The following is a 13,589-nucleotide window of genomic DNA, read 5'->3' on the forward strand; positions in this document are numbered from 1 at the left end:
CATCCAATCCTATCTCACAAACCTTCAACACTTCACTCACACACACTTCCATCTCTCTCATCCCTAATAACCATGACAACCGAGGCATGATGTAGTCGGGGTCAAGATGACAATATACCGAGCAAATCTCTAGGTGCCGATCGAAACTACTTCAGCCGCTACGCCGAGTGTAAAGTTACCCATAGATCTGGAGAGCAGCACAGTATCAAAAGACCGACACTCAATATCCACTGGAGAATTCTTAAGCATCTTACATATTTTTCAATTTATTCCATCTTGCTTGCCGGGTGATCAAGAGGTATAGCACAAAGGAGCACTCGGAAGCAAGCGGTGAGATATGGGAATATTTTTTGTTACAAAGGTTGCGTGACTTGATGTAACAGGGCAAGAGAGCGAGGGGAATAGAGCGTTATTGAATGGTTGATTGTGCCAAGGTTGTTTTATTAATAATGAAAATGTTTAGACTAATTAATATAGCGCGGCCACTATGTTAATATACTCTACGGCGCTGTGATGAAAACAAAACTCCTGACAGTGATGCTTTACAGACACACCCACATACACAAAACGTTAAAAGGGTTGATGAGTGTATTTGTGAAAAGAGAATTTATATATACAAATTATGTTGGCTTTGATGGACAATAAATAATCTTCATCAATTATTAACAGTGGTAAGACCAAGGGGCACTTACCTTACATAGACAAAATATGCTTCCCCCCCCCCCCATAGCTCCAAATATAGATCCCCAAAATGATTTTGATATGGTTCTGATTATTTTCCTCCTCTTCCTCCTCCACTTTGTTCCTTCTCCTCCTTCTTCTTTTTCTTGATCATCTTCTTCTTCTTCCTCTTCTTCTTGTCACGGATTTTGTTGGACTTGTCCCCTCCCCCATCTTCCCTCCAAGTGAACCCTGGTTCCGCCACTAAAGTAAACTATTTCATTTTTAATCGGTAGAATATGAACAATTTATTTTAGTTGATACTTTTTTAAAGGGTTATTTCGTCCAAATTGCCACAAGTCGTTGTTTAATTTGATTTCTTTTCTTGGTTACCAAATCATCTTTTCAAATACAAATTTTAATTTTTATGAATATGAAACAGTACAGTTTTCCAATAAAGTACATAAACAGAAAAATAAAACAGAAGACACGAAAAAGATTGAAAGAGGAATGCATTGGGTAAATAATTATAATCACACTCGATAAAACACAAGTTCTCTGTTTGGAGTATTCCAATAAATTCCAATAAATTCATTATTCCTAGTTACTTTATTGATTCTTTCCATAAATGTGATAGAATAGAGATAACATTCCCTAAAAAGGCATTTTGTTATAATGATGCGCCCCATAAGGCAAACTTGGCCAATGGCCATAAAATACTATTTCCGGAAGTAGCGAAAGGCGAAATACTGTTGTTGGCACGAAAAACTAACTATGAGAAGTAAAGTTTCATCCATGCACGCTACAATACTGCTTGCAAAGTGTATTCTCGAAATGGGAAAACCAAAGTGTACTTTAATTCTTAAAGTTAATATTCACTCGAGGGGGTTGAACGTACGGAAGCCCATTAGTGCCACCTACGAAATAAATTTAAGAGAAATTATCTGGCGGCCGCCAGTTAATTATCTGGCGGCCGCCAGTTAATTATCTGGCGGCCGCCACTTAATTATCTGGCGGCCGCCAGTTAATTATCTGGCGGCCGCCAGTTATTATCTGGCGGCCGCCAGATAATTATCTGGCGGCCGCCAGATAATTATCCGTGTCTTCACGGTTGTTTCATCGCAAAGCATGCCGGGACATAATTCTAGTACATTTTTACCTTCGCCGATCAGCTGTCCCGTTGCAAACAACGGGATTCTTATCGAAGCAACATCTTAATCTTGTACATAATCCGCTATTCTGCAGTGATTTTCTTTCACTCCAGTATCGTTTGTACGGTAAGAAACCAGTTTGTGTTTATTCATTTTTATGACGAATAAAGCTGATAATACGACGTAATGCATGAGAGTGGGCCGGGTCAAGCTTTAGTAAATGTAGGCCTAGATCTCTAGATCTAGTCCCGTATGTTTAAATGTGTGTGCATTTTAAGTAGACTGATTGCCTTGTGTCTTGGGTAGAAGTTAACCAAATTTACAGTAAAATTAGACTTATGTCTCAGGAAATATGAATAGGTCTAGATCCTATAGACTATACATATTTGATATTGGAATAGGATCTACTAGAATGACCGACAGTTGGATAGTGATGGCAATTAGTAAATGTAAAAAAGTAAAAGAGGCCATGAAAACGATAGAATTTGTCGATCTTGATCTGAATATAATAGTCTATGTATTGATGAGCTCTACTTGAGGATCTACATGACAGGGGCGTATGAAGGAATTTTTCGAGGGGGGGGGGGTTAAAATTTGAAAATCGTGCCGAAAATTTCACATCGACTCAGCCAGCCGGTGAATGAGAGGGGGGGGGGGGGGGGGGTCGGTTAGAGCTTCTATTTTTTCCCGAAAATATGAATTTGGCAGACCGATATTTTGTTCAGTTGATGGTAAGGTCACCTTTTTGGGGTCACCCTTTTGGGGTCACCCTTTAGCACAAAAATATTTCCCCATGATCTAGTGCGATAAGGGTTCTTTTGTTACCGTTATTCTTCAGGTTACAAACTTAAATTTGATTGTCTTTTTCCTTTTATTTATCAGTTGCAGCATCATCAAACACTATATGGCCGATGAATCAGAAGATGACGTGGATGCTACGAGAGAGCTCATTTCACAATGGACAACAGAAGTGATACGTGACTTTCTACAAGGAGGGGACTCAAGCTTGGAGAAGTCATTATTTTATGGGTGTTCTCTGCCCTGACGCTGGGGGTACTGTTCAGCCATTCAAGGTAGAGAGGTAGAGAGGAACTGGACGATGGATGGATGGGGGGGGGGGGGGGAAGAAAGGCATGTAGAGATGGCCGTCTACTATGTATAGAGACATTTGTGTGCTACTGGATAAGGACCCTCCATCACTAGAGGGAAGAATAATGAGAGACTACAAAGAGGGGAAGGCATTTAGTTATTTTGCCAGTTTCTGGTTAGGGAGACATTTGTTTCATCTCCTGGGAGAAAGCTGTCTGAAATTCAAAATGTATTTGATACTTGAATAAATTTAGTTCATTTTCTAGACTGGTTCATGTCAAACCATTGATTCTGCTTTCTTGTGAGTATACACTGTAGTCAGAGAGAAAGAGAAGTAACACGAGTAAAGAATGAAAATTGAAAAAGAAGCCAATATTTGAACGAGGAGGAGAAAATGGAGATTACGTTGTTGCCCATCAAGTTGGAATAATTGTTCTTACTGTTTGTACATAATGGTCATATATTATAAGAACTGTATTGATCAATCTCAGGAGTCTTATACATGTAGATTGATTAATACAGTTTTGAGATGATGATGATGATCGTGATGATGAACGAGAAGGAGAAGAGGAGGAATATATCAAGAGTTGATGAAGAAAAGATTGATAGAGGGGTTATCATTACAGAGAGAGAGAAAGAGAGATAGACTAACATGAGGAAGGGAGAGCAAGAACAAGGCTATGACATAGGGGAAGAGATAGAAATCAAAATTATATTTATACAAACATTTACTAAATTAAAATAATAAATTAGAATACAAGGCGAGAGGAAAGAATGCAAACTAAAATTAAGCAAAGACCATCACTATATCGTTCACATTATAATATAAATTAAGAAAAGGTACATGGAAACATGTACATTTATTTTGTAAAATTCAATCTTTCATTCTCTTGATCTTCCTCTTCACACCTAATTCTTGCTCTCCCTGTCTATCTCTCCCACCCCTCTCCGTCTCTCTCTCTCTCTTTCTCTCCCCCTCTCTCTCTCCTTATTATCACTCTTTCTCTTTCATTAAGTGTCGACATCTCTCTCAATGCCTCTCTCTGTTTCTATGTTTCTCTTGTTAAATATTTTAAACATCAGGTCTGTCTGACCTTCCTCTCTTGAATAAATCATGAATAACTTCAACTCAGTGTATACAGTAATGATTGCTTAGTAGTCATCTACAACCCTCGTTGTGTTGTTTGATTTTATTTATAAAATAAATATAACCATGAGATCAATATCAACAGGTTTAATGCAATGCATATAAGTTGACATCCTATGAAAAAGTAGTACCACCCCCGCCCCCCCCCCCCCCACCACTCCGGGAACGGAGGTACCGCATGCGTGTTCCCAAATTCTCTGGCACGTAACAAAATTCAAAAAATAAAATATAAAAAAAAACGCTACTTTTAAAGCGCTTACCACCAAAATCTCTAAGCGCTATAACAAACAAAAATAGACTGATAAACAATTACATATTAAACAAAACAAAAAAAGTGTGAATAAACCTACAAATTACAATACATATACCGTACATGTACATCAAAGTGAACAGAGCCTGGCAGCAGAGTTTTGGATTCTCTGGAGTTTTGCAATGAAAAAGATCTGCCCGTATTGACTTAACACAGGGGACTTATGCTAAAAAAAAAAAGGGGGGGGGGGTGCTGGGAACACGCATGTGCTTACCCTAAATAACACTGAGTTGTGGGGGGGGGGGGTACCACCTTTAATGCAAACGCATTTAAAGGGATCCGGTAACTTTATCTCAGATTCTGAAACAAAATCCTGGATTGAGCTCATGCTGCAATGATAATTTTAGGTCAGTCAAGAACTCAATGACTTTTACAATCCAATCGCCTGTCTGATTATCAAGATATTTCCGATTGGAAAAAAAATGTACTAGAATTATGTCCCTGCATGCTTTGCGATGAAACAACCGTGAAGACACGGATAATTATCTGGCGGCCGCCAGTTAATTATCTGGCGGCCGCCAGTTAATTATCTGGCGGCCGCCAGTTATTTATCTGGCGGCCGCCAGTTAATTATCTGGCGGCCGCCAGTTAATTATCTGGCGGCCGCCAGTTAATTATCTGGCGGCCGCCAGTTAATTATCTGGCGGCCGCCAGTTAATTATCTGGCGGCCGCCAGTTAATTATCTGGCGGCCGCCAGTTAATTATCTGGCGGCCGCCAGTTATTTATCTGGCGGCCGCCAGTTAATTATCTGGCGGCCGCCAGATAATTATCCGTGTCTTCACGGTTGTTTTATCGCAAAGCATGCCGGGACATAATTCTAGTACATTTTTAACTTCGCCGTGATCAGCTGTCCCGTTGCAAACAACGGGATTATCGAAGCAACATCTTAATCTTGTACATAATCCGCTATTCTGCAGTGATTTTCTTTCACTCCAGTATCATTTGTACGGTAAGAAACCAAAGTTTGTGCTTATTCATTTTTATGACGAATAAAGCTGATAATACGACGTAATGAGAGTGGGCCGGGGTCCAACTTTAGTAAATGTAGGCCTAGATCTAACTTTAGTCCCGTATGTTTAAATGTGTGTGCATTTTAAGTAGACTGATTGCCTTGTGTTTTAGGTAGAAGTTAACCAAATTTACAGTAAAATGAGACTTATGTCTCAGGAAATATGAATAGGTCTAGATCCTATAAACTATACATAATTGATATTGGAATAGGATCTACTAGAATGGCCGACAGTTAGTGATGGTGATGGCAAATGAATTAGTCTAGACTCTAGGCCCTAAATGTAAAAAAAAGTAAAAAAGAGGCCATAAAAACGATAGATTTGTCGATCTGGATCTGGATATCAGGCGCGTACGCAGGGGGGGGGGGGTGTTTTGGGGGTTAAACCCCCCCCCCCCCCTTTGGCATTTTTTACGTGTGTATTTTTAAGAAAACCCCCCTAAAACCCCCTTTGTTTTGTTTAAAACCCCCCTTGAAAAAATCCTGCGTACGCCCCTGCTGGATATAATAGTCTGATATCGATGACCTCAACTTGAGCATCTACATGGGTCTACATGAACTTGTGTTAAAGAAGTGATAAGGATTCTTTTGTTACAATTATTCTTGTGGTTACAAACTTAAATTTGACATGCCTTTCTCCTTTTATTTATCAGTTGCAGCATCATCGAACACGATGACCAATGAATCAGAAGATGACGTAGATGTTACTAAAGAGCTCATTTCACAATGGACAACAGAAGTGCTACGTGACTTTCTACAAGGAGGAGACTCAAGCTTGCAAACCGAGGAGTCATTATTTTATGGGTGTTCTCTGCCGGCTGCCTTGACGCTGGGGGTAGCTTTTTAGCCATCCGAGGTTAAAGGGAAAGTCCACCCCCAAAATAAGTTTGTTTCGATAGAGGCAGAATAATAAGAAAATCAGGTGAGTGAAAGTTTGAGCAAATTCTGAATGAAAATAAGAAAGTTATGAATTATTGAAGTTGTGATCAATCAAATACAAATTGGCAACTCTGTGACTTATTATACGAGCTCTCCTTCATTTGCTTTGTGCATAATATTCCATAAAATCATGTTTTCTTCGTTATTGATGACGGAATATATATTTGTTCCTTGCAGGGGGAGTATAGAAACATATTTGCAATTATTATATTTAGGGTGCATGAATGGTTGAAATTTTTCTTAAGGGAAAATGAAAATTTTAGATTTTTTTAGTACTGAGCAAATGGAAGTTGAGCTCGCATGATACGTCATAGAGTTGCCAATTTGTGTTTGATTGATCACAACTTCAAAAATCCTAACTTCCTTATTTTTAATCGGAATTTGCTCAAACTTTCACTGACTTGTTTCTCTCATTTTTCTACTCCTATTAAAACTAACTTAATTTCAGGGTGGACTTCCCCTTTAAGACTGAGAGGAACTGGACAATGGATGGATAGGGAGGATGGGGGGGGGGGGGGGTAGGAATGCAGAACTGGCCTACTATGTATGTACCTACTGGATAAGGACCCTCCATCACTAGAGGGAAAAATAATGAGAGACTTCAAAGAGGGGAAGGCATATAGTTAATTTTGCCTTGTGAAAAAAATTAGATTTAGCCCCTAAAAAAGCGTTCCTTCGGGTATCAAATGATGACAGGTGAAACCTTACAATTGTAGAATTATTATCTGTAATGTGATTTCCAAACCATGTGACAGCCAATGGTGTATGTTGTAAAGGTATTGTAAAAGGCATTGTTTAACACCAGGCCCCCCCCCCCCCCCCACTCCGAGAACAGATGGACCCCATGCGTGTTACCAAAATGTCCGGCCCGAGAATTGTACAAAAAGGGGTGTATTAACTTTTCACCCGGAGATTTCTTTAAAAAGGGGGTATTTTTTCTTTATTTCTCTTATCTCTTTGGACTCCTGAGAAATTATTCCGAATTTAGGGGGGTACATTGAGCATTTTTCATGATTTAGGGGAGTCTCCAAGGCAGGAAAAGCCCGCGAAAGGGGGGTTCGGAAATGTTGGCAGTCCTCAGATAGGGGGTGCTTTCAAAAAGAGGGAACAAGCATATGCCTACCCTAAATAACACTGAGTGGGGGGGGGGGGCCGGGGTTTAACAATGTTTAATTCGAGATTGACGTATGGCCCTACGTGCTACCAGTGTCTGCGATATGGTGTATTAATACTGAAGCCCTAACAAAACTGCACTTCAAAATGATCAAGAAGTGCCTCAAAAAAGTAAAAATCTTTGATTGACCCCTTTTACCATACTCGTTTTCCCTAATAGACTTGTAGTGTTATGAAAAGCGTTTGACAAACCCAAAATTTGGTTTCGATTTCCAATCGTAAATATCTTGATAATCAGACGGGCGATTGGATTGTAAAAGTCATTGAGTTCTTGACTGACCTAAAATTATCATTGCAGCATGAGCTAAATCCAGGATTTTGTTTCAGAATCTGAGATAAAGTTACCGGATCCCTTTAAATGCGTTTGCATTAAAGGTGGTACCCCCCCCCCCCCAACTCAGTGTTATTTAGGGTAAGCACATGCGTGTTCCCAGCACCCCCCCCCCTTTTTTTTTTAGCATAAGTCCCCTGTGTTAAGTCAATACGGGCAGATCTTTTTCATTGCAAAACTCCAGAGAATCCAAAACTCTGCTGCCAGGCTCTGTTCACTTTGATGTACATGTACAGTATATGTATTGTAATTTGTAGGTTTATTCACACTTTTTTTGTTTTGTTTAATATGTAATTGTTTATCAGTCTATTTTTGTTTGTTATAGCGCTTAGAGATTTTGGTGGTAAGCGCTTTAAAAGTAGCGTTTTTTTTATATTTTAATTTTTTAAATTTTGTTACGAACCAGAGATTGGTAGAGATTGGTACTACTTCTTCATAGGATGTCAACTTATATGCATTGCATTAAACCTGTTGATATTGATCTCATGGTTATATTTATTTTATAAATAAAATCAAACAACACAGCGAGGGTTGTAGATGACTACTAAGCAATCATTACTGTATGTAGGACACTGAGTTGAAGTTATTCATGATTTATTCAAGAGAGGAAGGTCAGACAGACCTGATGTTTAAAATATTTAACAAGAGAAACATAGAAACAGAGAGAGGCATTGAGAGAGATGTCGACACTTAATGAAAGAGAAAGAGTGATAATAAGGAGAGAGAGAGGGGGAGAGAAAGAGAGAGAGAGAGAGAGACGGAGAGGGGTGGGAGAGATAGACAGGGAGAGCAAGAATTAGGTGTGAAGAGGAAGATCAAGAGAATGAAAGATTGAATTTTACAAATGTACATGTTTCCATGTACCTTTTCTTAATTTATATTATAATGTGAACGATATAGTGATGGTCTTTGCTTAATTTTAGTTTGCATTCTTTCCTCTCGCCTTGTATTCTAATTTATTATTTTAATTTAGTAAATGTTTGTATAAATATAATTTTGATTTCTATCTCTTCCCCTATGTCATAGCCTTGTTCTTGCTCTCCCTTCCTCATGTTAGTCTATCTCTCTTTCTCTCTCTCTGTAATGATAACCCCTCTATCAATCTTTTCTTCATCAACTCTTGATATATTCCTCCTCTTCTCCTTCTCGTTCATCATCACGATCATCATCATCATCTCAAAACTGTATTAATCAATCTACATGTATAAGACTCCTGAGATTGATCAATACAGTTCTTATAATATATGACCATTATGTACAAACAGTAAGAACAATTATTCCAACTTGATGGGCAACAACGTAATCTCCATTTTCTCCTCCTCGTTCAAATATTGGCTTCTTTTTCAATTTTCATTCTTTACTCGTGTTACTTCTCTTTCTCTCTGACTACAGTGTATACTCACAAGAAAGCAGAATCAATGGTTTGACATGAACCAGTCTAGAAAATGAACTAAATTTATTCAAGTATCAAATACATTTTGAATTTCAGACAGCTTTCTCCCAGGAGATGAAACAAATGTCTCCCTAACCAGAAACTGGCAAAATAACTAAATGCCTTCCCCTCTTTGTAGTCTCTCATTATTCTTCCCTCTAGTGATGGAGGGTCCTTATCCAGTAGCACACAAATGTCTCTATACATAGTAGACGGCCATCTCTACATGCCTTTCTTCCCCCCCCCCCCCCCCCCCCATCCATCCATCGTCCAGTTCCTCTCTACCTCTCTACCTCTCTACCTCGAATGGCTGAACAGTACCCCCAGCGTCAGGGCAGAGAACACCCATAAAATAATGACTTCTCCAAGCTTGAGTCCCCTCCTTGTAGAAAGTCACGTATCACTTCTGTTGTCCATTGTGAAATGAGCTCTCTCGTAGCATCTACGTCATCTTCTGATTCATCGGCCATATAGTGTTTGATGATGCTGCAACTGATAAATAAAAGGAAAAAGACAATCAAATTTAAGTTTGTAACCTGAAGAATAACGGTAACAAAAGAACCCTTATCACATTAGATCATGGGGAAATATTTTTGTGCTAAAGGGTGACCCCAAAAAGGTGACCTTACCATCAACTGAACAAAATATCGGTCTGCCAAATTCATATTTTCGGGAAAAAATAGATGCTCTAACCGACCCCCCCCCCCCCCTCATTCACCGGCTGGTTGAGTCGATGTGAAATTTTCGGCACGATTTTCAAATTTTAACCCCCCCCCCCTCGAAAAAATTCCTTCATACGCCCCTGTCATGTAGATCCTCAAGTAGAGCTCATCAATACATATAATAGACTATTATATTCAGATCAAGATCGACAAATCTATCGTTTTCATGGCCTTTTTTACTTTTTTACATTTACTAATTGCCATCACTATCCAACTGTCGGTCATTCTAGTAGATCCTATTCCAATATCAAATATGTATAGTCTATAGGATCTAGACCTATTCATATTTCCTGAGACATAAGTCTCATTTTACTGTAAATTTGGTTAACTTCTACCTAAGACACAAGGCAATCAGTCTACTTAAAATGCACACACATTTAAACATACGGGACTAGATCTAGAGGTCTAGGCCTACATTTACTAAAGCTTGACCCGGCCCACTCTCATGCATTACGTCGTATTATCAGCTTTATTCGTCATAAAAATGAATAAACACAAACTGGTTTCTTACCGTACAAACGATACTGGAGTGAAAGAAAATCACTGCAGAGTAGCGGATTATGTACAAGATTAAGATGTTGCTTCGATAAGAATCCCGTTGTTTGCAACGGGACAGCTGATCACGGCGAAGGTAAAAATGTACTAGAATTATGTCCCGGCATGCTTTGCGATGAAACAACCGTGAAGACACGGATAATTATCTGGCGGCCGCCAGATAATTAAGTGGCGGCCGCCAGATAATTAACTGGCGGCCGCCAGATAATTATCTGGCGGCCGCCAGATAATTTCTCTTAAATTTATTTCGTAGGTGGCACTAATGGGCTTCCGTATGAACGAACTTCTTATGTATCAGTCAAAATGGATTTCAATATGAACAGTGGCGTAGCCAGGTTCAGGCCGTTGAAGGGACACGAGTATTATGGAGGGGGACCTGGGGGAGTGAGAGAGGGTGTTGGAGGAGGTCCTGTCATCTTCGTGTCACGCTCTCTCTCTCTCTCTCTCTCTCCATCTTCTTCTCTCTCTCTCTCTCTCTCTCTCGCTATATATATATATATATATATATATATATATATATATATATATCTCTGTCTAGTTATCTGTCTTTTTTATCACTCTCTCTCCCTCTCTCTCCCTCTCTCTCCCTCTCTCTCTCTCTCTCTCTCTCTCCCTGTTTATTTGATATTTTATTTGTGCCTCGTCGTTTGCTCTGGCGGCAATTGATCCGGCCTTATTTCCTTAAATGTATATTGTTGGCGATCGGGTTTCGGGGTAGAATTAGTGTTGGAAATTAGTTAGCGTGGAGCAATGTTCAGAGGGGCAGGTATCCTACAACCTCCGATAAGAAGGGCAGGTACAACCCCCCCCCCCCCCCCCCCCCCCCCCCCCCGTGCCCACCTGTGGCTACGCCTTTCACTGACAGAGCATGCGGAGAAGAAAGGTGTTTGTTTATCGAATAACTGTCGCGGTTGCCCGTGCGGCGTCGAATCCGTCGCGTTTGACAAGTCAGACGCGCCTTCACTGAGCATATTTGAACGCCCTAATTGCAGAATGTGTCACGTGGTTTCTGCCGGGGAAAGGAAACCTGACAGCAAGCTTGATGTAAATCAGGCACATTATTGATTTAGATATCAGTAGCTGATCGGAGAGGGATGGAGGGGAACATACCCCCTCCCATTTGTCTTTTGATATTCAATTTTTTTATTATTATTTTTTGCCATTGTCAAAATTGTGTACAACTATGCCCTTGTTACTGTTTTGTGTTATGATGGATATTAAAAAAGGAAGGACTCAGTTTTTAGTGCTTCTCATACACCAGGCAGACCAACGAGACGAACATCAGCCCAACAAAAGACCATTGTATTACCCTCAGCTTGGAGTCAGTTTGCCGTTTTTATGAAATATATTGTTGAAGGTCATTTTGTTATTTTGTTGACAAATTCATTTGCTGCCAACTGGCTTTATAACTTGCTGAAATTGGTAGAGTATAGAATTCTCGATGCCAACAGAAATGGAGTTACGTCTATCTCGGTATCTCCCCCTCTCATTTATTTTCCATCTCTCACCACTTTTCATTAAACATTCAAAATTCAATCACCGCTCCCTCATAAAGCTCATTGTCAAACCAAGCTGCCGGGCAGAAATGGCAAACGAGGGAAAATGGAATTAGATAAATAAAATGCTCTGGGAAATCATATTAAATTAAATTCTGCTCAATATGTCATCTTTCTGAGCAGAAACGTGTAAAGTGTCTCCAAAACAAGGGAAAAATCACGCGGCGAAATTGATGAGGAACGCTCCTGGTTTACGAAACCTTTTATTCAATCGAAAACGTTTACAAGAAGGGGGAGAAATGCTATTTTTAGGCTTGAATTTAACTTCATAATGTAAAATCATTCCAAATTACGCAGTGTCAGCAATGCATGCTAACAAAGGAAATATACACACCCTCTAGAAAGATATCTAGGAATTATCTCTTTATGCGCAATTCAAATTGTTTTTACGTAGGGATTGTTAGACCAAGGGATTCTAGTTTATTCGATTTTTCCGTGCAGTGTAATTTGTGTTAAAAGGGTTGCCATGTATACCCAATCAAGACTGAAAAGGGTATTGTAGAAAGCTTTTGTGAGTTGCACAGGGCAATCCTTCAGGTAATGTATGCCTATTCTTTTGTGACTATCTGCACTACATGCAAAAGAGCGACTGTAGCAATTGGCGCTAGTACCAAAGGAAAGCTAAATAAAATGAGATTGTTTTAAAGCTTTATACCACCTTTTGCTTTTCTATTTGACTTCGCGGAATGGAGGTAAAACAAGCGGGAAAAAGGGCTGCCAAAAATTACCAGTATACCCATAATAACACAAGAGGCAATTTAGATTTTAAACTAAACATTGATTGATGTTACAATTTGTTTTTAATCAAATCATATCCTAAACGAATTTTCTTTCTGTCCACGATTTCCGACAAAATTTGATGCAAAAAATATGGAAAGAGTACCAACACTATAATGGAGGCACTTTGGCAGTGACCACAAATCCTCTGCGGGAAATAAAAGGCGGTTTTCATCATAACCACAGCAGCGCCCATATGGGCACCATCTGACCAAAGAGAGGGGGTGGCGGAGAGGGGGTGGGGAGAGATGGTGGAGACGGGGTGGGGGAGAGAAGGTGGATAAAGAGAGAGATTATGTGTACGTTTGTGAGTAAGGGAGAGAGCAAGGGAAAGAGAAGCGATAGAAGGAAGAGAGAGACAGGAGGGAATAGAGGGGGAGGAGAGAGAAAAAAAGAAAGAGTATCAGTGTATGTTTGTGAGTAAAAGAGAGAAGGCACGAGGGAAAGAGCGAAAGAGAGAGAGTGGAGAGGGAGAGAAAGCATGTGCGTATGCGTGTAAGGGAAAGAGATAGAGTAAATGTGCACATGGATATGATTAAGACAGGGAGAGAGAAAGAGAGAGAAAGAGAGAGTGAGGAGAAAGAGTATAAAGAGTATAAACTCGTGTCGAGAAGTAGAAACCACTGAACACTTTATAGCAAAGTGCCCGAAATATTTAATTGAAAGATCCATGCTACTCGCTGAAACAGATTGCATAAATCCCGACGATATTTTAAGGCTCCTAAATTCATCAGAA

General features: G+C 39.7%; 2 long non-coding RNA genes across 2 annotated transcripts; one reads left to right on the forward strand and one right to left on the reverse strand.

Moving 5' to 3' along the window:
* The first annotated feature begins 1,886 nt into the window (after window positions 1-1,886).
* LOC115925330 lies at window positions 1,887-3,189 on the forward strand. The gene is made up of 2 exons (XR_004064630.1): window positions 1,887-1,937; window positions 2,694-3,189. It is a non-coding gene; the product is annotated as an uncharacterized LOC115925330 (long non-coding RNA).
* A 6,300-nt stretch (window positions 3,190-9,489) lies between these two features.
* Window positions 9,490-10,526, reverse strand: LOC115925332. Its single transcript, XR_004064631.1, has 2 exons — window positions 10,477-10,526; window positions 9,490-9,735 (listed from the first exon to the last, which is right to left on the reverse strand). It is a non-coding gene; the product is annotated as an uncharacterized LOC115925332 (long non-coding RNA).
* Window positions 10,527-13,589: the final 3,063 nt, after the last annotated feature.

Source organism: Strongylocentrotus purpuratus, unplaced genomic scaffold (assembly GCF_000002235.5).
Source record: "Strongylocentrotus purpuratus isolate Spur 01 unplaced genomic scaffold, Spur_5.0 spur5_scaffold_18, whole genome shotgun sequence".
Taxonomy (NCBI): Eukaryota; Metazoa; Echinodermata; class Echinoidea; order Camarodonta; family Strongylocentrotidae; genus Strongylocentrotus; species Strongylocentrotus purpuratus.